The sequence below is a fragment of the Parasteatoda tepidariorum genome, chromosome X2 (genome assembly GCF_043381705.1).
Source record: "Parasteatoda tepidariorum isolate YZ-2023 chromosome X2, CAS_Ptep_4.0, whole genome shotgun sequence".
Classification (NCBI taxonomy): domain Eukaryota; kingdom Metazoa; phylum Arthropoda; class Arachnida; order Araneae; family Theridiidae; genus Parasteatoda; species Parasteatoda tepidariorum.
Window position 1 is genome coordinate 55,015,544 of NC_092215.1, and position 24,038 is coordinate 55,039,581.

General features: G+C 27.5%; 1 protein-coding gene across 2 annotated transcripts in view; it reads right to left on the reverse strand.

Annotated features, from left to right (window-relative positions):
- Positions 1-24,038, reverse strand: part of LOC107441411 (serine-rich adhesin for platelets) — a 65,069-nt gene that overhangs the window by 19,398 nt on the left and 21,633 nt on the right. Inside the window, exon 1 of one of the 2 annotated variants that reach the window (XM_016054667.4) lies at positions 22,323-22,495. The exons of the other annotated variant lie outside the window; for it this stretch is intronic. The gene's annotated coding sequence lies outside the window, so the exon portion shown is untranslated. Of the gene's footprint in view, positions 1-22,322; positions 22,496-24,038 lie in introns of those variants that run through there. 2 annotated transcript variants of the gene reach the window in all.

A 24,038-nucleotide genomic window follows, 5' to 3' on the forward strand; every position in this document is an offset into this window, starting at 1 on the left:
CATGTGAAAGAAAAGATACATTTATGGGGGATGATCCCCAAAAATTGCCGGTGTCATATTTAATAAATCTGGTTTAATAGAACAAAATGAAATATAATTCTTTTATTAATACAAAAGTATTTACTTATTGTATTACATATTATATATATNATATATATATATATATATATATATATATATATATATATATATATATATATATATATATATATATATATATATATATATATATAAAGAGAGAGAGAGACTAAAAGTAACAGCTTAGACAATTATGAAATAACAATAATACTCGAATTTTGTTTCATTGAAATTGTCGCGTTAAATTCTAACAGACTGAAAAAAAAATAATTAAATGTATTTTAATATACCACTTACATAAAAGCAATCACGCTAGAATTATTTAGCTAAATTATATACAAACTATCTAGAACTATGTTTGCTTTCCAATAAATAAAAATATTTTTTTGGTTAAAGAAAAAGAGTGGTTAAAAAAAAATGATGGTTTGGAAAGATATTGAGATGAGAGGCACTTGCCCCTATGTTCTAGTGGATTATCATTAAATGCCTTTTTGATAATCCACTTTTTTTTTTAAATTACTACTTACATAAAAGCAGTCATCATAGAATTATTTCGCTAAATTATGTATAAACTATCTAGAACTATTTGTTTTCCATTAAACAAAAATATTTTTTTGGTTTAAGAAAAAGAGTGGTTTAAAAAAAAAAATTGATGATTTGAAAAATTATTGGAAGTTGCCTGCCCCTCGGCTGTAGTGGACAGGTTTTCACTCATTTTAGAGTAAGAAGAGGTGATTCAGTTGTTAGTGGTGATAAATAAACTAAAAGGGAATTCAAGCGAAGAAAAGATAACGGATACGAGGTAATGATTCATGACATTCGTACGCTCATTTTATTCAATAAATTGTTTTCATTTCAATAGTTGAACATTATTTTATTTAACCTTATTTTTTTTCCAATTCACTAAAGCTTGAAAAATTTCCAGTCGCCTGCTCGCTAACAAATATTTCGGGAGTAAGAGTTGCCTTGCAAAATATTGCTTAGTCAAACTCATATTGCTTAGTCAGTCATATTTTCCGTTGAGTTTGCTGTGAACAAATATTAATTTCAAATTTTAAAAGTAATATTATTTAAACACGAGCAAAGACCACAAGAAGACTGAAATCTCTCTGTAGGTTTTTGACACGGTCTCCCAAAGAAAAAGTTCTTGAATTTGGGATATAGAAACTTTTACTGTAATTAAACCCTTTTTAATAAACAAGGGATATTATGTTGGCAGAGCGAGGGAATTCATCCCTAAATTAGACTATAATATTTTGTGCTGTTAAACAGTTTTAATTTTCTACATTCATTTATGGCTTAAGTTCTTTAAATACATTTTTTAAAAAGAATTTGTGGCGTAACTACCACTATAAGTTTTAAATACTAATTCACTAATATATGAGATAGATGAAGGTTGACAGGGTGGATATCCTCTTACTAGTGACCCGGACGGGATATGAACTCGCCAACATCGATGGATGGTCCACATTAAACAGTTGATTTGCCTTGAATTGGTGACACGTCTGGATCAATCTTCATCTATCAAAAGGTACCTCGAGATAGAATCAAGTTAACATGTCTTATATACTAGTAAATTAGTATTTAATATATATAGTGGTAGTTACGCCACAAATTCGTGGTGAGCAAACATTTTCGTTTGGAATTTGGATGGAAGAGAAATTTCTTGCCCTACAATAACAGGAACAATATTTAAAAACTAAATCTTTTAGAAAATGTCCTAAATACAGAAAGATAGCTGAGCACTTTTACAAACTTTAGCTACCGAGAGAAATGTTGGATACAAATATTCGGTATTGTCTTTTCAACATTTTAACAATTTTTTCACAATTTATAGCTGTATAAAAATTATTTTCTATGCTATAGATTGCCATATAAATCTAGCTAACCAACTATATTGCTGTCTATTTTTTTCCTTCTTATGTATGTATGATATTATTCACAGAAATCACAGTCTATGACATCACATTATTCACTCACTGCCCTTCGAACATAATTTTATAGTTTAACAGCATGTCCATGATTGGTAGATTAATTTACGTTAATACTAGTAAAAATGTATATCTTTTTTTTTTTTTTTGGAAAAAAGAAAGAATTTTAACGCATAGAGCTGATTACTGAAAATTCTTATACAAATATGCTTCCTAAAAAAACTAATGAGCAGCGGTGGTCACAAGTATAAGGCGCCGCTGATAAAAACATTAAAATTTGTTTATTTTTGTCATGGTTTTTTAAAATTTTTTAGCCCCGTAAAAACAGTGTTTTAACTAGATAAAATTTTGAATAATTTAAATTAATATTAATTATTAATAAAGATTCTGTCTTTAATATAAAATTATTATGTCTACATTGTTTAAGGAACTGAAATGAACAGAAACAGAATGAATAAATAATTCTTTAAAAAAAAAGGTCAAACCATTTAAATTCTGTTTCAAAGCTTCTCTGTTTGCCAGAAAAACAGTCATAGAATAATTACTCCAATTAATTTTGTTCTGGAAGATCGCACATAGACTGTCCGAGAGCTGCAGCAACCTCTATCTATTCAGCAATTTGATAACAACATTTGATTTTATAAGGTTTCAAACCGAAATATCTAGGCTTAAGGAAAAATAGTTTGAAAGTTTTAACCAATATTCTAAAAGCTAAAATGATAACTACACTTACATTTTATTTCTATTGAATTTACATTTGATATTTCAATTAAGCATGACATACACTTCTTAATGTACAGAAAAGTTTTAAAATATTAGTTTCTTTTAAATTTTTTTTTTTCATTTATTTATTTTCTTACTTGATTAGCAACATTTAAAGAAGCAAAATTCAATAAGATTTAAAAGTTATGGTAACTTTAAATTATTTCTTTGATGTTCATTTTAAAATATCTATTGAAGATAGATTTAATTTACAGAATGATTGAGTGAATGGAGATTGACTGATTTCTAAATTTATAAACAATTTTCTTCTGAATCTTAATTTGCATAAGAAGTGTAATCCACATCTTTTTATTCAGAATAAAATTTGTTATTTATATGATTTCAAGAGTTGAGAAAATTCTAATTATTCAGACAGTTTTTCATTTTTAAAACGAATAAAAATTTGAAAGATTTTATTAATGTATGGTGTAAGAAAGTTTTCTAATGATTTTATTCTTGCAGATTTCATTTCAAGAAACGAATAATTTTATAATCCAGTGATTTCAACAGTGATGGTCACTATAGTAAAAAAAGTGTATTTTCTCAGGACTCTTTCCAGACTTTTTGTGAAATGATTCACAATTGTTGACTCATAATTTTGCGAATCTAAAATTTCAGTTCATCAGGTTCCTTCAGCTAGTTGTTTCGTAAATTTGTAAAAATAGGAACGCATTTTTGTGATTTTTCAAAGGGATAAAAAGTAATTAATTTATCAAGGAATTGCAGTTTCCGAATTTTAAATAAAAAGAAGATATCTAACATTGCAAAAGTATAATACAAAAAGAAAAAAATCGTTTCATGTTTACAAAAATATTACTACAAACATAATACTAAAAATAATACTGCAAATCTATATCACTTAAAAACAACAGCTATAAATGTGTATTTAAAAATACCTTTCTTCAATAACATAAGTCAAGATCAATAAAAATCGCAACTTATTTTTTCAAGGAAAAAAAGCGTTAATTTTTTAAAATTAAAAATCTTGTGAGGAAACCTTGATTTAACAAGATAAATTTCTGAATTTTTCTAAAAAAAGATATCTAACACTGCACAAGTATAATACAAAAAAAAAAAAAAAAGAATCATTAATGTTTACAAAAATAATACTATATTTAATAATACTGCAAATCTATATTACTTAAAAACAACAGTTAGAAATGTGTATTTAAAAATACCTTCCTTAAATTACATAATTCAAGATCATTTCAAATCGCAACATATTTTTTCAAGAGAAAAAGCGTTCATTTTTTGAAGTTAGAAATATTGTGAGGAAACTTGGATTTTACAAGGTAATGAACTTACGTATCAAGTACGTTACGTTACGTACGTTATGTTACAAGGTAATGAATTTACTAAAGATGAACTTACTTCTAAAATTGCGTAGAACATACCCGGATCGAGACACTCGAATACAAACAGAAAAAGTGAGATCAGAAATGCCACCGCCAAAAGAGACAAAAAGGGTTGGAATGTTGATTTCAAAGTGGACAGGTATTTCGTGACCACAAATCTACCAAGGTCGGAGATTACTTCAAGCAATTACTATTCTCTGCACAGATTGTTCACTTTCTACCCAATCCAATAAATGGTAATTATTTAATATTTTTTTTTTTTAAAGGACCCTAAAAAATTATCCTATTTTCGAAAACACAATCTAACTGAAATTTCTTCAAAAGATAAACAATTAAAAAAATGACGAAAATATAAGAAAAATTCGTTATGGGTAGGCAATACTTCGTTACATAAAGAATATTTTGAATGGTATTTAACGTTTCAATTAAAAATTTCGAAAAGAATTCGCTATGTTACAGAGAAACTCAACATATTTAGTTGGTTAATAAAGCAAATTATGTGCAATCATTATTTTCAACAATACTACTACAACACACTAAAAAAATACATTTACTCGTCCTAAAAAGAGTTCACTGGAAACTATTTTATAATAAGCTTATGAAAAAGCATTAAAAAAGCACTTTTCAGTAAAGATTAAAAATAAAGGGTCATTTTACCAGATAAAGAGAAATAGTGCTTTTTTTTCTTCTCAAAAATGTCAAGCAATAAAATTATGAGATTTGTGGTTTGGTGCAAGTAATTTAAAACAACACATTTCGCTGCTTTTAGAATTCTTTAAATTTAATTTTGTTACAATTTAACTTAATGAAAACTGAATTGGATAATATTAAAAAGATTTTGTAACGTTAACACTAAACATATCATAACAGGTCGAATCACCGTTTAAGAACTTTTGCATCGAAAATGCGCTTATCTTATCGTTTTTGCACATTTGAGTCATGACTTTTTCTAACAATTATATACAGTTAATATTTTATTATTTTGTTGTATTGGGTTTGTTTGGAATAATACTTGTCATATACCTATTTCTACCACAATCGGTCTTTTGACCAGAAGAACAATTTATTGCTTAAAAAGGTTATCGGATCAGAAATTACGATGTAATGCGTGTTCAACGTATTGCATTCGATTAGTTGCACTCTTGCGTAGTTAGTTCAATCAGAATAACTGTGAATTCAAATTTCAAGAAAGTACCTAAAATTTTAGATTGGCATTTTTGTGTAAGAAAAAGTGACAAAAACTAAACGTTGTGGTAAGTACCTTATATATTTTATTTTGATATCTGCACTACATTTCTAACTGTTAGTTTTTACCCAGAAAAATGTCGAAACGATCAAGACAGCACAAGTTCTTAAGAGAAATAATATTAATTATAAGAAGAATTATAAGAATTATAGAAATAATAATAATTAGAAGAAATATGTTTTCGGAAAATGTTAAATGGAAACAACGTGTATATGTAAAAAAAAGAATGCGTTGAGCATCGAATTAAAAATTCTTATTCTTTGTGTTTGCAATACATAAAAATTGGCAATATACACTTTAGTTTAATTATAATAAAGTTTTTCAAGTTTATTTCCTTCCTAACATCCATATTTCATACATTCAATCAAGAAACAAAAAATCCGGCAAATTGACCGGCTAAGGTTGAAATAGGTATGCATTAAGTGTTGGTATGTTCAGAGTTAATTACGTAAAAACAAAGATATCTTTCAAAAATATAAAAACAGACAAATATTGAACTGCCGTTCAAAACATGAGGAATTGTAATAGAAAAATTTGATCTCAAAAAATTAATCTGAAATACCACGAACTCTAATTTTGTTCTAATTAACATCTAATACTTAATTAACACTAACATTTAATTAGCACTAATTAACATCTATGTTCCAAAATGTGATGTTGATCATCAGTGTATTTATGAAAATGTAATAAAAAGGAATAAAAACTTATTCACCAGTTGAATTAATTTAAAAATTGACTAAATGCCAGAAATAACAATCTACGTACCCTTTTTTGAAACTGTAAATCTAAACAGTGCCTAGTAAAAGAAGAAAAAAGAACACTCAGTAACTTTTTAATCACGTTATAGGACTCGAGGGGGTGACGTCAAATATGCTGATTAATTAGTGCGTTCCGAAATCAGAACGCACTTTCTCTGAACTGACATACTTTTTTTGACCCTCCAAATAGAAGAGAGGAATAATACGGTCTTAATAACTCGGACAGGTGTGCTGTTCCTTAATTTTACTTTCGGTGTTTTTAAGGTGGTTTGAAATATTTTCCTCTTCATTTTCCATTAAGATTCAGTATGCGAAAACCAATTACTCGTAGAACAAAAGTTTTTTTTTTTCGTATTGTACATCGAAATTTGTATTTTCATGTGATTTGCGAGCTAGCATAGTTAGCTATGCAATAGCCATACTTGATAAATTTTTAGATAGCATTAAATAAAAAATAACAATTATCTTTATGCAAAAGTTAGTTTTTGTGCAAGACCGTGTTTTGAACATCTACAATTACAATTTTGACAAAATGTAATAAATATCACATGAAATTTTAAAATGAGAGTATTTGCTTTAAAAGGTCTGATGTCCCCCCCCCCCAAATGCCCACCCGTCCACCCGTGTTAACATTTCGTCAATTCAGGCATTTCACAAGGCAGATTTGTTGGCCACTCTTTCAGGGGCACCAAATTAGGTGGGTCAGCGTTGCTCACACAGTAAGGACAGCTAGCACAGAGAATAAAAGAACTTCCCCGGGATTCGAACCCTAAAATTTTCCGATGCCTGACGATCCGATTGAAATTGGGCTCTCACTTACGAATCGTTTACCACTGCAGATATTTTACTGCAGCACTATATTTAGTGCATGACGGGCATTATGAGAGAACTATTTATATTATCTTTTTATACACTAAAATTCGAACATAAGATCAAAAGTTATTCAAAATGCTCCGATAATAAATCTATGAATAAAAAAGATAGAGAAAACTTTTGTTCTAATGATGGAACTTTCATAAACTAAGTACCAATCTTAATGATTCAAAGAGGTGACTTCAAATATGCTAATTAATTAGGGCAATTATTAACTAAGTTAAAGAAACAGACACAAAAACATATTTTTTCGAAATAGACATACCTTTTTTCCAACAGATTGTTGACCGACAAAATATGGCGGGTGGCCACAATCAGGACAGTAGTGTCTCAATAGTTTCGTCAAGAAAACTGTTTGAACCTTTTTAATGTTAATTTCAAGTATTTAGCCATATCTGGGTAGACTTTAAAGTGAATTGAAAAATTTTTGCATCAATTATAAATTTAGTTTTCCCAAAGATAATTCAATGTTAAAAAAATTTCAACGTTTTTTTTTTTTTTTTTAATTAATAAGGGTCGAAAAATTTTGAATTGTTACATCATTTTAAACTACATAATTTTAAATGACGAAAGATAAAATTTGAACGAAATGGGTCGAATAGTACCTCGAGAAAGGAATTTTAAAAATATCGCTTTTTGTTAAATTTCATAACTCAGAAGCTATTCAACCGATTTCGATAAAATACCGTATTTCATCATTTAAAATTTACATATTTTAAAATGGTGGAAAAATTTATCTACCTCACAATTCAAAACTTTTTCGTCCTTCGTTAAAGAATTAAAAATATTAATAATATATAAAAAATATTTTTTTTTTACATTTTTGAAACTATCTTTGGTAGAACAAATTTTATAATTGTGTGCAAATTTTTTTTAATCACTTTAAAAATTCTCGAGATGTTGACTGAAAAATATGAAATAAACCACTCTGCTGACTAAATTATTGAGACTATATTTTCCAGATTGCGTCCATATTCTGATAGTCAAAAATCCGAAAGAAAGTATTTAGAGAAAGTATGTTTTTGTGTCTGTCAATTAATAGTCAGCACTAATAAACTAGCGTATTTAAGGTTTGGACTAAATTATAATCGGCAATAAATCCCATCATTGAACAAAAGTTATTAAATATTTTTATATTTTGGGCTCACAATGTATCATAATAAACTGGCTACTAAAAGAGTTTTTACTCAAATTGAAAAATATTTAGCTTTTCTGAGCTCTAAAAGCCAAAACATCATACTTCAGTTCAACAATTAAAGCAACATTATTCACAATCGACTCTAGGTTTAGTTTTTATGCAAATTCTGGGTTATATTAAGGTTCTTATATAGATTCCAAGATACCTAACTGATATAATTCATGTTAAATGTTATTTTGCATTATTAGCTTTTCCTTTTTGAACCTAAAAATGTAAGAAAAAAAAGTAAAAAACCTTTAGGCCCACCATTTCGGAAAAACTAAATATATTTCAATTTGGCTGGAAAAAAAATAGAAACTATATGACCATAGTCACAACTTTTTATCGAAATAAAAAAAAAAAAATTTTCGTGACCAACTTCCGAGTGGAAAAGAGTTGAAATGGTTTTCAAAGATCTCATTATATTGTTTTTTATTTTATTTATTTATTTCTTTTAATTGAATACAAATTTTTCAATGAAAGCACCGAAACAAGAGAGGTTTTCAACGAAAGAAAATTGTGTTTCTCTGAGTTTTTGCAGAGATCGAATACGACATTTATTGAACTGACTCTCAAGGAAACCAGAAACTGATTGATAGGTTTTTGAAAGAAATAATGAGGAACTTACTTTTCCTTGTTTAGTTGATCATCCGCAAAAAACTATCGTTTCTACTCAACACAGCGTAAGTTATGTGGAAAATGAATTAAATTTCTATGACCGTTTTGTCATTATTATTATAAGATCTCTTTATAATGTTAGTAGGAACAAAAGCCTTTTTTTAAAAAAAAAATACAACACACATTCGGCCTATGGTATTCACTATCAGGTCAAAAGTATCCGGACACCCAGTGGTGAGAGTCCTGAGGCACATATTAATAGGATGTTGGTCCCCTTTTGCATCGATGACAGCTTGCACACGCCTGGGAAGACTTTCCATCAGTTTTTGATCAGTGACCATAGGAATTGACTTCCAGGCTTCCATCACAGCTGAAGGTGCTTGCTTGTAATGAGGAGGGTCGATTTGGCTGGTTACGTAATCTGCTCTCGAATTCGTCCCAAAGGTGTTCTATGGGATTTAGAGCGGGGCTCAGAGAAGGCAAGTCCAGTTTTTGAAAACCCATTTCGTTAAACCACGTTTGTGCAAGCCTTGATGTGTGAAATGGAGCAGTTATCCAGCTGGAAGGGTAATGAGCATTCCCCGAAATATTTCCATAGAGTTGGGAGTGCAGCATTGTCAAGAATATCCACATACATCTCAGAGTTCATGTTTCCAACCACAGGAACTAACGGACATAGGCCAAACCACGAAAAACACCCCCACCAAAAAACAACCGGGTGCCCGGATACTTTTGGCCAGATAGTCTGCCTATGATGCTCTGCCTCACGAGGGCAAAAACCCGAAGCTATTGAGTTAGTCCCAAAACAGTTTTAAATCTTAATAAAAAATACATAAAGTCTTTTTTACAAAAATTAAGAGAAAAAATGTTTTTTTTTTCATCCTTGAAAATTTTTTCGCCGCATTAAAATTTTTTAATGGTCATTTGCTTTTTTTATTTACTAACTGTTTAGTGCTAAATTGATTACAACCATTTCGTTTCTCAAGTTTTATTTATGACCATGAAATCGGTGCTTGCAGAGAAATGTAATTTTTTAAAAATTTTAATTATTATTATTATGAATACCGATTTCATTGCTGATAAAAATTTCTTATAACGTAAATTGTACAAAAGTAAAGATATCTAATAAAAAATCTAAAAACAGATAAATGTTTAACTACCATTCAAAAATTTTGTAGGAAGAAAATATTTTAGTTTATTTGTGAAAATTAACTAAGCGTATTTAGAATTTCTTCGATAATTCAGTTCGGTTGGAAACAAAAACGCTTTTATTGAACAGGGGTTTGATACACAATGTTTCAGATCGATTGCTTGTAACGAAATTGCGTGGGCCTCCCCGTGGACTACGAATGCTTCCAAATTAATCCATCATTTTAATCTATTTTTAATAATTTATTATGATAATAAATATTTATTAATCAATGAACCTAGTTTTTTAAGAATGAGCCAATAAATTCTTATTATCTTTCGTTGCTTTCGTTGTACAGTAGAGTCCCGATTATCCACGTTTCCGCTTTAACCGAGCTATTAAATATTTCAAGGATTTTTCTTTCTAGTTAATTTTTTATTTTTAAAACTACCACCAAAAAAAATTCTCCAATCCTCCAATCACCCAGGAAAACAAGCTGACGAACAACACGAGATTACCGTAAATATCGTCAATAATGAAAATGAATCTAGCTAAGATGATGAAGACAGCGACGATGAAAATCAACATATAAAAATCTCTCATAAAGATGGATTAAAAGCTATCGAAAATGCTGCTGAATATATAGAACAACAAGAAGAGGCGACACCAGCGCTCCTGTTAAACCTAAAAAATGGCAAAGCATTGCCGCAAAGATTTTTTTTTAAGTAAAAACTCTAATTCTCGTTAAGTATGTTCTTTAAGTGTCTTAAATATAATATAATTATATGAATCGTAACTTTTATAATTGCAATTATATAAATATATAATACAATTATAATAATTCTTTTTAATTATAATATTAATTGCATGTGGTGTACCCGTATAAATTTTGTATTTGTTAAATATATTACATTTATATTCACTCCTTTTCTTTCCTTTCTTATACTCTTCGCTATAACCGAGTTTTTCGGTTATCATAGTTAGTCGTGGTCCACATTAACTCGGATAATCAGGACTCAACTGTATTTCATTCTTCAAATTTTCGAATAGAATATTTTTAAATGAATCTAATTCGATAAGCAAGTTTCTAGTGCAAAAGTTATTTGACCTTGAGAGAATGATTAACCACTTCCGGAACTAATTGTTCGGTATAAAACAATAAGTCGACATCTATTAAGCAAAAAATAGCTTTGTTCTTCAACACTTATTTTCAAGGTTTATGTTTAGCTACACTTAAATCTGAAATAGATTGAGTTTGAAAAAAATAATAAATACTGTCGAACCCCGTTATATTGAGTTATCTGCGGATGTAACAATAAGTCCACTATGACGACTATATTCAATTTCTTTAAAAAATTATTTTATAACATATGACAATAATATTGTTAGAAATAGTGATTACGACATAATATATAACATAATTTGTTACTAAATTCGATTTCTTAAAATTATCATACTTTGTTTCATCTGGACTAATAAAGCTTTATTAATCTTTTTTGCAAGGCTTCATGGAGATGTATGATATTCTATCATCAAAAAATTTAAAAACATCGAGAAAATTAAAATTAAAAATTTGACTTGAAATTCAAGATGGAGGTGGAATTATTTTATTATTTTTCATCAGTCTTCATGATATTTATTTTACTTGCCGATTGATTAAAATTAGATTTTTAGTAGAGATTACCAATTTATTTCAAATGGAATTATCTTTGGATAAACGAATTTTATAATTGTGTGCAAACATTATTCAATTTGCTAAAAAAGTTCTCGAAATATGATACACAAAAAGTAAATTTAACATTAAGGGATCCAAAATTTGGACTGTTCTCCTGACCAAGCTATAGGGGTCATATTTCCCAGATTGCAGTTACCTCCTTTATTTTATGAGTAAAAAATCAAATCTGTTTAAAAAAAAATAATAAAAAAAAAGGTAAGTTTATGCAGAGAAAATAGGTTTTTGGGTCTGATTTCGTAACTTAAAATATCGACGACCCTTTGAAGCAAATTTTCCATTAGATTTATATTTTAGACTTTTTTCAGTATTTTGTATTTATTTTGATCTAAATAAGTAAAAAATATTATATTTAGCATTTTCGTAATTTATGGTTATGAGATACAGCTTGAAATAAATTAAAAATTAATAAAACAAATTTAATAAAACAAATTAAAGAAAATAACAAAAAAAAAGATATTTTTCATTTTTTTAAAAAGTAAATTTAAGATTATTTTGTTAAAGAAGATGAGTTGTAGATTGAGTAATATTTTATCGCAAGAGCTAAACAAACAAAAAATTTTAAAACTTGTATCTTAAATTCAAGATGATATTAATTTTCAATAAATTTATTTTAATAATATTATTTATTGAATATTTCGGTTATTTTTATGAAATTGCTTAAATAAAATGCCAATGAAAAAGGGAAACGCAAAATTTAAAAAAATGTTTATAGATTTTCCAATAGCAATACATTAAATAAATTATAAAATGGATAAACATGTACAAACAATCGCATCAATAATTTTCATAAAACTTGAAAATTCAATATAAAATAACCAAATTCAAAAATTATTTTTCTCTGATAGTCACCCCATTCTCAAAGTTTAGAACAATTATTCTTCAAAAACCATAATTAAGATTATTTTATGCAATTTCAACTTATGCATACGCCAAAAACTATGCAAAAAATAGAAGTCGCTGTAGACCAGAGATCTTAACTGCCTGATATAAAAGCTAATTTTAATATTGTTACTGATAAAACAATTAAAAAATTTCATTGTTCATATAAAATGTTTTTTTTTTTTTGTAACCATCAAAGCTTTAAATAAACTTTTTATTGTAACGGCAAAAAAAAAAAAACACGGTTGTTTAGGGTTTCATTCCAAAAAAAAGATAGAGCAATATAAAATAGGTTCAGTTAATAATAAAACTATATTTCTCTAATGAAAGTTTTTTACTACTTATTTTATTTACTTATTATTATTGTACTTTTGTTTCTATTTTGGAGGGATTTTCCAAAGAAAACAGGGCCTTATTTTTTCCCTCTTACAAAAACATCTCTGCGGCCGAATGAGCGAAATTGAATACTTATTTTAAGTTCGTAAAATCAAGAACAGAACACGACGTTAAAATTCTCAAAATCAGGACACATTCACAAAAAACAAACCCTTATATGTATGAGATTGGCAAAAATATCTTTTTATTAAGTCAAATAAAAGAAAGTCATTGCAAATAAGGAAATCCAATTATTAAGAAGAGAAAATATTCGTTATAATTTACTCGAATAAAGTATGCGAGAGACAAAAAAGAACTAGTTATAATAAAACAATGCACATCTAAAAATAGACATCCTTTTGTCGGATTCTGAAAATTGAATTTTAAATAGGATGATTATTTGATAGCATTGAAATTGGTGTCATATACAACTTTCAAAATAGATATGCAACGTGACGAAAGATTAACGTAACCTGCTGGGCCAATAACCTGTTCCTTTCTTCAAGGCTGTTGTTGTATTGGAGACATATCTAGGAACGAACGTTAAGAAGAACGGAGGCGATAATAAATCTTAATATTGCATGCGATATAATAATATAATTATAATATTGAGAAATAAAAATTAAATTAAAATTAATTTTGATTATTTATATGTTTTTGAAAAATTAAAGCCTTGCTAAACTTCTCTTGGCTCACGGCGGCTTGTAGCGGAAATGGCTTTACAGTTCATAAAAATAAATATTAAATAGAATTTTCTTTTATTATTGGTGCGGTCGTTAGCTTTGAAGTTATTTTATGACAAAGATATAATTTTTTTTTTCTTTTGCGGTTATTTATTCTTACAACTTAGAATGAGCACGAGATCTCAATTTGTTCACAATACGAATTATTTTTAATAATTTAAATTATATTAATTATAATTGAGTTAAATAATTTATAGTGTCGATATTACGGATTTTTCGATGTAAAGGAAAAACTAATTCGGGGTGCATAGCCAGATTTTTCAACAAAAAATAAGCACTTTTTAAATACTTTTTAAGCATTCAAAAATATTTTTAACCACTTTCCAAAAAAACAAAGAAAAAAAATCATAATTAGGATCTGTGTAGTAATAAAAATTATTATTTTTATAGTTTAAAGTTCCTAATTTATAAACATAAAATCAATAAAATTCAAAAACTATACATAATCATGATAAAATAACTAGTTTCTGATAAATATAGCAGAGAAAAATCATGATTTTCTTTCTTGGTTGAAATTTAGAACGACAATCACGCGGCAAATAAAAAAGTCTCCTTTTAAAAGATAGAAAATTAAGCACTTTTTACAAACCCCGAATAAAAAAGCACCTTTAGGGGCTTTTAAAAAACGTAAATAAAAAATAAGCACATTCAAGAACTTTTTAAAAACGCGACACACCCTGTAATAGTACGCTGTAAAAACTGATGTTCTACCTTTCCGAATTTGATGTTGAGCAATCCTAGAAATGGTGTGAAGGAACTCTTTTAAGTTAACACCAAATCGAGCTTTCATAGACAATATAAAGGGTGTATGAAAGCTCTAAATAACGAAAATGAAAAAAGTTTACACCAAGTCACCCGCCTTTACACCACACATTAAATATTTTTGCTTTCGAAAACTCCAATGTTCGCGCGTTTCGATATCGTCTGTAATTTTTTACAATTAATAAAGATTTTTACGAGTTCAATGTTGCTTTTCATCTACACAAACTAAAGTTCGCCTTTAAAAATATGTTTTTAATTGTGTAATGTTAAGTCTTAAATTAAAAAATATAAATTGAGCTACGAAACTTATTTAATTCAATATTTATTTTATTTCTGTTTGATTGCCTTCTTTTTAAACATAAAGTAGAGATTTAAAATTAAGTATATTTCTTGTTCTACCTAGCTTACAATTTGTGGGGACGATATTTATGCTTCCAGTCAAACTGTGAGAAAAACCTCATTAAGGAGTTTGACATTAAACTTTTAACATTAACCACATTTAACCTTTGACCAGTGGGGTTAAATGTGGGTCGATCATTGTGCTCCCTTTTATAATTTAGGACTGGTTTAAGATATTTTAGTTTTGATTGGATCTTTACTCTTAACCTAAGATGAGCCGTGGTGGCTCAGGGGATAGTGGGTTCGCCTTCCAATAGGTGAGCCAGGTTCGAATCCCAGCAATGGCTGGTTGATATGAATTCCGCACCCGGTTCGCATCAACCATAGTGCTGACGTAAAATATCCACAGTGGTAGAAGAATCATGGGTTAGAGCCCCTTGCCGTCAGGCAAACCGTGGTAGGTTTTCGTGGTTTTCCTCTCCATGCTACGCACATGTGGGTTAGTTCCGTCAAAAAGTCCTCCACGAAGGCAAATTTCTCCCAATACTTGATCCAAGAGCTCCCTTGTATTCTGGATTGGGTTCAAAATTATAAGGCTACAAAATTGAACATTAGTAGTCAATTGAACAACTCAAAATCAGGTCCAGCTGTTCAACGACGGTTATAACTATAACAATCTTAACCTAAGATAATTGGGTTTTAACATTTAATGGGGGTTGCTCTTATGATTGAATATACGAACACTTTTAACCAATTTTGTATTTGTTTCGGAATTATTAAATTGTAAAAGTTTGGGTATTTGTTTTATCCGAAATATTAACAAAAAATACGTATTTCTTTTCACAATTGATAAAAAATACGTCGGCGAGCAACAACATCACCTCCTACATCAGAAAACCCCCACACGGTATTTAATAAGTAGTCTGCGCAGACTATTTTAAAAGTGAACCAGTTGTGCGCATGAACCCAAATTCTATTTTAAAAGTAATTTGAGAGAAATTTATCATACACATCTGAGAATTGAATCTGGAATGGTTGACAAGTAAATAAGACAATAATATTCATAAATCAAAAAAATTTTTAGACATATATTTGCTACCACTTGCTTATTTTAACTAGATCCTGTATTAAATGGCTCTTTCGTAAACCGGCTTACCTTCATAGTGGTCTGATCGGACTACCTATAAGAAAAACCGCGTGGAGGCTTTCAGTTATAGAAGGCGTTGGCAACACCGAGCAGGGGGCGGAGACCTCTAGTACTTAAAAAAAATGGGAAATATTTTGAATTCTTTAATTATTCAATTCATTAAAATTTATTAAACAGAGAATTAATTCAAATATTTCGAAGTTATTCAACTTTTTTCTCTATTTGTGTAACGTTATTCCCAGATGGAGACCTTTCATCGTACTGACATTCAATTTTATTTAGTACCCCTATTAATCTTTCTATTTTTACCGTAGTTTTGCTTTCTCTTTATTGCTTGTCACATAAATTACCTTAAAAATTTGCAATTTCTTTAATGGATATTTAGGCATATTTTCACCACAAGTTTACTTACTCTCAAAATGAAGCTCTTCTTAAAATAACTTTTTTAGAAAATGCTTCTTTTAACGTTGTTTATCTTCTTACTTATTTGCTTTTTTATCTATTTTAAGATATGACAGGGATGAACTCATCAGAGCTCTGGAAATTTTTTTGAGAGCCCATCTTATATATGTTGCATTACTTGAAAATTTTCAGATTAACAATTGAAAAAAGCGAACACTTTTTCCTTCTAGCTTTATTTTCAAGATCTCACATCTAAATATCTATTTCAAATATATTAATATTTACTGCAGAGTTTCGAAGTCTTTATCTTCTTTCAAAGAGGACACGCGGGACTTTTTGTCAAAAACTGTCTAAAATTGTTCAAAATCTATGATTCTAAAAACAGTTAAAACACTTATAGCTTCAAATGTTATTATCGCGTTTGAAAATGCATTTATTGTACATTAAAAATTAATAACCATGCTGATATTGAGTTTTGAATATTTATTCAATATCCATTGAACTTCTACAATTTATTGTATTTTTAAAATTATGTTAATTAGTTTTAAAATATATAGCTATATCAATGAAAAATATATTGCATAAACTGAAATAATACCTATAAAGCATATTACAGTTCATAATAGTTTTGAATAAATAAAAGAAATAAATTTTTTTTAAAAAATATATTTAAGGACAGTATTTTGAGTTTCTTTTAAAAAGTACGAAAACTACTTAGAAAATTACTTGCCCTTTTTAAACTTTTAAGATATTAAAATCAGTTTTTCTCTTAATTTATTGCCAAATACACTAAAAAATTATGAAAAAATGTTTACATTTTTTCCGCTCATGCGCAGTATAAAAGAACTACTTTAATTACTTGTATATTACACAGTTTTCAACGAATTTTTTTAAAATTTTAAATCAATAATTTTACAATTAATTTTAAACAGCACTAAAAATTTGGTTTACTTTTATTAAGTATTGTTAAAGTTGCAGCAAAAAAAAAAAAAAAAACTTAAGCTATAAAAAATTCCTTTTTTATAAAAATGTCCATATCCCCATAAATATTTAAGCTATTTTCACGAAATTTTGCGCAATTATTACATATGATGACCAAAATAATAGTTACAAGTTACAACTTATTGCTATATTTTTTAGCATAGGGTAATTAAAAACATTATTTTCCGTTTGTAATTTATTACAGGTCCGTCACACCCCTAAAAGTTTTAAACTTATTGATACATATGAGAAATGGCATATACTAAAGACCTTGGCGAACAAAGAGCACGGTATCCTCTCACAGTATCGTTTGGCCAAGCTAAAGACTAAGGTGAGGCGAAAAAAAAATTTTTTTTTCGATAATCAAAAAGCACTACCTTCAAAAAGTTGTATATGTATTAGTATAATCACAAGTGAATTTTTCCGAATTTTTATGCACCATCTTCATTTCACGCAAAAGCCTTAAAAATTTGAATTTTTTCAAAAAACTGTAAATATTTGAAATGTTTTTTATATAAAAACAAATTACCGCTCAAAAATTGTACATTAAACTGAATATTACTTGTGAATTTTTTCCAGAATCTTTCAGCTATATTTTCACTCCTTGCGACAGCTGTAAAAATTATAAAATTGTTGAAAAAAAAATGTAAAAAAAAAATGAATAAAAAAAAAACTTTTTTTAAAAAAAATAGTGTTCAGAGGAGAATAAAGCACATTACAAACGTTGGGTTTCTACTGAAACATGATTCATGAATTGTTATGAAATGTTTCTGTTTCATTTTTCTCTTTCCTCATTAACGGACACTGAAGGTTTATTTTAAAAACTTTTTTCATATTAATAACACTATTGTTAGGCTGGTAAAACTACAACTTAAAGCAAACAAGAATGAGAAAACTAAAGAATATACCATAACTTGACACAAGTAGCATTGATGACTGCTTTACATTTTGTATAAAATCAGATTGCAGCATATACTTGCATATCAAAAGAAGCTTATTCCATGAAAATGGTCGGTGGATCTAAGTTTCTTATGCAAACTCCAANCATATTCCCATAAATATTTAAGCTATTTTCACGAAATTTTGTGCAATTATTACACATGATGACCAAAATAATAGTTACAAGTTACAACTTATTGCTATATTTCTTAGCATAGGGTGTTTAAAAACATTATTTTCCGTTTGTAATTTATTACAGGTCCCTCACACCCCTAAAAGTTTTAAACTTATTGATAAATATGAGAAATGGCATATACTAAAGACCTTGGCAAACAAAGAGTACGGTATCCTCTCACAGTATCGTTTGGCCAAGTTAAAGACTAAGGTGAGGCGAAAATTTTTTTTTTCTCGATAATCAAAAAGCACTACCTTCAAAAAGTTGTATATGCATTAGTATAATCACAAGGGAATTTTTCCAAATTTTTATGCACCATCTTCATTTTACGCAAAAGCCTTAAAAATTTGAATTTTTTCAAAAAACTGCAAATATTTGAAATGTTTTTTATATAAAAACAAATTCAAAAATTGTATATTAAACTGAATATTACTTGTGAATTTTTTCCAGAATCTTTCAGCAATATTTTCACTCCTTGCGACAGCTGTAAAAATTATAAAATTGTATTAAAAAAATTTTTTAAAAAAAAACTTTTTTTTTTGAAAAGTGTTCCGAGGAGAATAAAACACATTACAAACGTTGGGTTTCTACTGAAATATTATTTATGAATTGTTATGAAATGTTTCTCTTTTCTCATTAACGGACACTGAAGGTTTATTTTTAAAAAATTTTTTCACATTAATAAAACTATTGTTAGGCTGATAAAACTACAACTAAAAGCAAACAAGAGTGAGAAAACTAAAGAATATACCATAACTTGACGCAAATGGCATTGATGACTGCTTTACATTTTGTATAAAATCAGATTGCAGCATATACTTGCATATCAAAAGAAGCTTATTCCTTGAAAATGGTAGGTGGATCTAAGTTTCTTATGCAAACTCAAAGTTTCGTTTAGCGCAGTCAACTTTCGAATCAACTAGCGTAGTCAACTAGTGTAGAAACTTTCGAATGCTATCTGGCATTCGAAAGTTTCCCAGATCCTAATGACACCCAATTTGGTGGTTATTTGCCAGGCAAAACTGCTTGGCTTATATTTATTAAATATTTTTGATCTGAATTGAGATCCGAAATGACATCTGACGAATCTTTTTTGAATTCATTTAAACTTATTATCAAATGGTGTTTGCAGCAGAACAAACTCTTGTTCAATGATCGGAATCATCTTTTGTGGGGAATGAAGAAGGTGCATAAAAATTCTGAAAAAATTCAAGAGTTATTTTCTAATCCATATGCAACTTTCGGGAGGTAGTGCTTTCCGAATTTTGAAATTTTTTTTTTGTTGCTCCACCCTACTAAAGACTACTAAATTTGTAAATGATTCTGTAAGTGTTTCTTGAGAAATATAAAAAAGTGTATTAGTATAGAAATGTTCCATTATTTTGTTATTTGTGTTGGTTTGTTCATTATATATATATCTATATATATAATAATAATAATAATAATAATATAGTAATATCAGGGATGGCATTTCGTTCGAAAGAAAAATTAAATTAAAATTGACCAATACAATGGTTTAACGCTAACTAATGAATGGTATAAATTTAAAACAAATAAAATTTAATATAATACAAAGAAGTAAACATTTCTTACTTGTAATTATTATTTAAGAATAACAATTTTCACCTTATTTATCTTAATTTCATACAAAATTTTAAAATTTATATAACTTAAAATAATTCATAAGCAATTTTGATTTATGTTATCAGTATTTCCTTAACACTAGATGTCCAAGGAAGTCATTTTGACTGCTTTTTAATTTAAATTAGAAAAACAATGATGTATATAATGACACAATTTCTTAGAATTTTGCGACTTTTTGTAGAACATATAATTTTTTTTTACTGTTAATATTTACTAATAACTTTTATATAACTGTAAATGATGTAAAAAATATCAAAAATTAATTTTAAACAAATTTCTTTACACAATAGTTATTCTTTCACAATCCAGTCATTTTGACTGCTTTATGGCAATATAGGTATATACTAAGTTTCAGTCTTTCCAGTGTTAAATAAATGTGAATACTTCTATTTGGATAAATTTTATTTTATTTAAATTCATTATGAGTACTAATATTATTATACGTTTATTGAATATTTTTCCTATAGATAAAATTATCTAAAAAATATAAAGAAAGTACTAGGTAAAGTATTAATTAAAAAATTATTACCTTATTTAAATTTTTTCTGAAAGGTATAATTTTACTTTCAATTCCTTTTTAGGTCAATGTATTTTTAGTAATTTTAGACATTAATTTTATGTTTGATTGTTGTTGTTGTCTTGTCTATATCAGTGCTAAATATTTCCAAAATTGTTTATAATTAATATTCGTTTTTAAAAAAGATTCACTTAACCATGAATTTTCTCCCTAAATTTATAATATTTGAGCAATCAAATCTATCTGTAAAGCTATCAAAATGAGAGGAAAGAAACCTTAAATATAAAATTTTTGACATTTAATAGTTTACTTTTTTAAAAATAAAACTTTCAGAGTTTAAATATTAAAAAACGTTAAAATTGTTTACCATTTAATTAAATATTTTAAAAATCACTAATATGAAATTGAAAATTTAGTAATTAGGGCATAAAATTTTTCTTAAGTTGGTTTTGTAAGTAACTGATAATTAGGTATATAATTATTTATTTCAAATATTTGTTGATAAATATGTATATACCATACTATGTGGGAATTGTTGACAGTATTCATCCTTAACATCTTGTAAATAAGTATGTTATAGTGGCATTTGAAATATAATAAAATTTGTTTACGATATTTTCTTTATATAATTATAAATAAAGTTTTCAATTTTTGTTTGTTTTGTCAATTTGTTTTAATTTCTTAGAAATTTTTTTTTTCCAATTTTCGTTTTTTTTAATTTTCACTTATATAAAAGTGATTTATTAAATACAATTAAAAACTGTTCAAAATTTTAATTTAACAATCTCGATGTACTAAACTGTTAGTTCGTAAAAATTTTATTACAAAAATTTTTTTAATTTGAAATATTGATATTTAGCAAACTAACCTGCCCCAGATAGCTGCAAATAGTTCGTGATAAATATTAAAAACAACATATTAATATGACACTGACTTATAACACTGAAATATTTTTATGATAATATTATAACACTTAATTTATGTAAAATGCATTTACATGAATTAAGTGTTAATTTACATAAATTAACAGCAAGTGAAATCTTTCAAAGAAATTAAATTTTTGAAATAAATTCATTTATCACGAATTAATAGATATTTAAACTTCAGTTTGTAGAATCATTAGTCCATATATAAAAAGACTAATGTATAAATTGTGTCTCTTTAAAATCATTTTTAAAGATATTCAATAAATGCATCATTATTTAAAGACAAATAATAATCAAACAGATTTCTTTCGAAAAACTTTTCATTCATTATATCTACACTGAAAAAATATATAACTACCTTAATAACTCTATCAGTTTAAGTTATCTTCCCAACTCCTTTCTTAATCTTTTCTGCAAGAACTCTATATAATGATTTAAATAATGAGATTGCTATATTATTTCAATTAAAAAAAATTTTATGAGATTTTTTTAATGTGAAAATCAGTTGCGTTAAATCTAAAAAAGAAAAGATAGCTACATAGAATCTTTTTATAATGACACACCCTTTTATGATGTTAAGACTCCTAATGTATGAGCCATATGAAGAGAAAATAATTTTATAAAACAATTTATAAGTTACAAAAGTATTCCATTTAAGTTCAACTTTCAATAGCTTTCACTTTAGAATTTTTTTTCTCTTCAGTTTTTGCTCTATATGCGATAACAATAAAATAATTATTGAATAAAAACACTAATTAACAATTGTAAACTGACTAAATAGTAATTAAAAAATAAAAATCAACGCTTAAAATTAACATAATATTAACTTACTTTTTGTGGAGGTTTTTAAATCCAGATTTGCAGTTTACACACGTGATCAAATCAAACAAATAATAAATTGTTTCTATAAAACAATTTTCTATTTATTATTTTTAGAAATATGAACAAAAACAGTAACTGAGACTTGCGTGTTGAAACTAGACCATTCGCGAAACACATTTTGGCGCTTTCAGGTTTGCATGCAAGCATGAAAAGGAGTTGCTACAGTTCTGCGCATGCTCCATTTCCCCCCTCTTCCTATTCTTATTATCCTTAAAGTTAGTAGTTTTATTAGGACACTTCTAATTCCGCGTGTTTTGGGGAGCATTTTGCGTTGCTGTAGTTACCAACACTGTAAAGGGATCTTTTACAAATTGTAGGTGAATTTTTTAAATATAGAAATGTATAAAAAACACTACCACCCCCCCCACTTTGAGCTATTTCAATGTACTTCCCTGCCAATCATTAAAGACGGATCATCTTTCGAAACATGCAAAATAATCGTCTCATTTGTTAAAAGGTATTTCCATCATTTTTTAAAAGACCCTATTTAGAAAATATATTTTTGAGAGAATTTTTATTTTTTCCCAGATCAGTTTTTTTTCAAATTTTACGAAACTAAAAACTCGAAAGTATACGGTATTAAATTAACAATTTAAAATTAATCGCTGCGTAAATTTGCTGCTTTCTAGTTTTGAAAAAATACCCGTTGAAGCTTTGAAAGTTGTTAAGTGCTACTTATTCTAATTCAATTACAGCCCTGCCTTCATTTTCTACTTATTTTTGAAGTATTTAGTGTCATCGAATAATACTTTTTCATCAAAAATTTGTTAAAAATAAATGAATAAAAATAGAAGAAGATATAAATCAAAAATCCAATTTTAAATACAATATGGCGAGAGAAGAGAAGGAATAATTTTAAACTAATATATTTGTAACATAAAAAGCTTTAACAAATCTTTTTATGTTATTTCTTTATCGAAATTCTCTTTCTTAATTTATTATTCAAAATTAAACACACTTTATTATTCTCATCTTGCTTTTTCATTCTATATTTAGATTCAAGTATGTAACATTTTAAGTTTTTCCCTTTATTAAGTATGAGAACCATATTATTCCCACGAACTATGTTATAGACCAATTATATTTCCTTTTTGCATGTGAGTAACACTAGATTGTCCAAGAAAGTCAGTTTGACTGCTTTTTAATTTCAATTAGAAAAACAATGATGGATATAATGACACAATTTCTTAGAATTTTGTGACTTTTCGTAGAACATATCATTTTTTTTTACTGCTAATATTTACTAATAACTTGTTATATAACTGTAAATAATATTAAAAATATTGAGAATTAATTTTAAACAAATTTCTTTACACATTAGTTATTCTTTCACAATCCAGTCATTTTGACTGCTTTTGGGCAATATAGGTATTTACTAAGTTTCAGTCTTTCTAGTGTTAAAGAGTTCATCGGGACTTGCTTGCAAGATTTTCATAGTTTCTGAGACACTTCGATTTTGGATTCTTTGCTCAATTATTACTTTTTTATTTTTTCTGCTCTGCCTCTCAGCTGTTGAGCAGGATTTTAATTGCAGAATAAAAATTTGGATAATTATAGATTAATAGATTAATAAATTAACCTTTAATCTGAACAAACACGAGACTGATTCAAATGCTCTGCTGGTTGTTGAAAGACAGTTTGAGGGACCATATATATATATATATA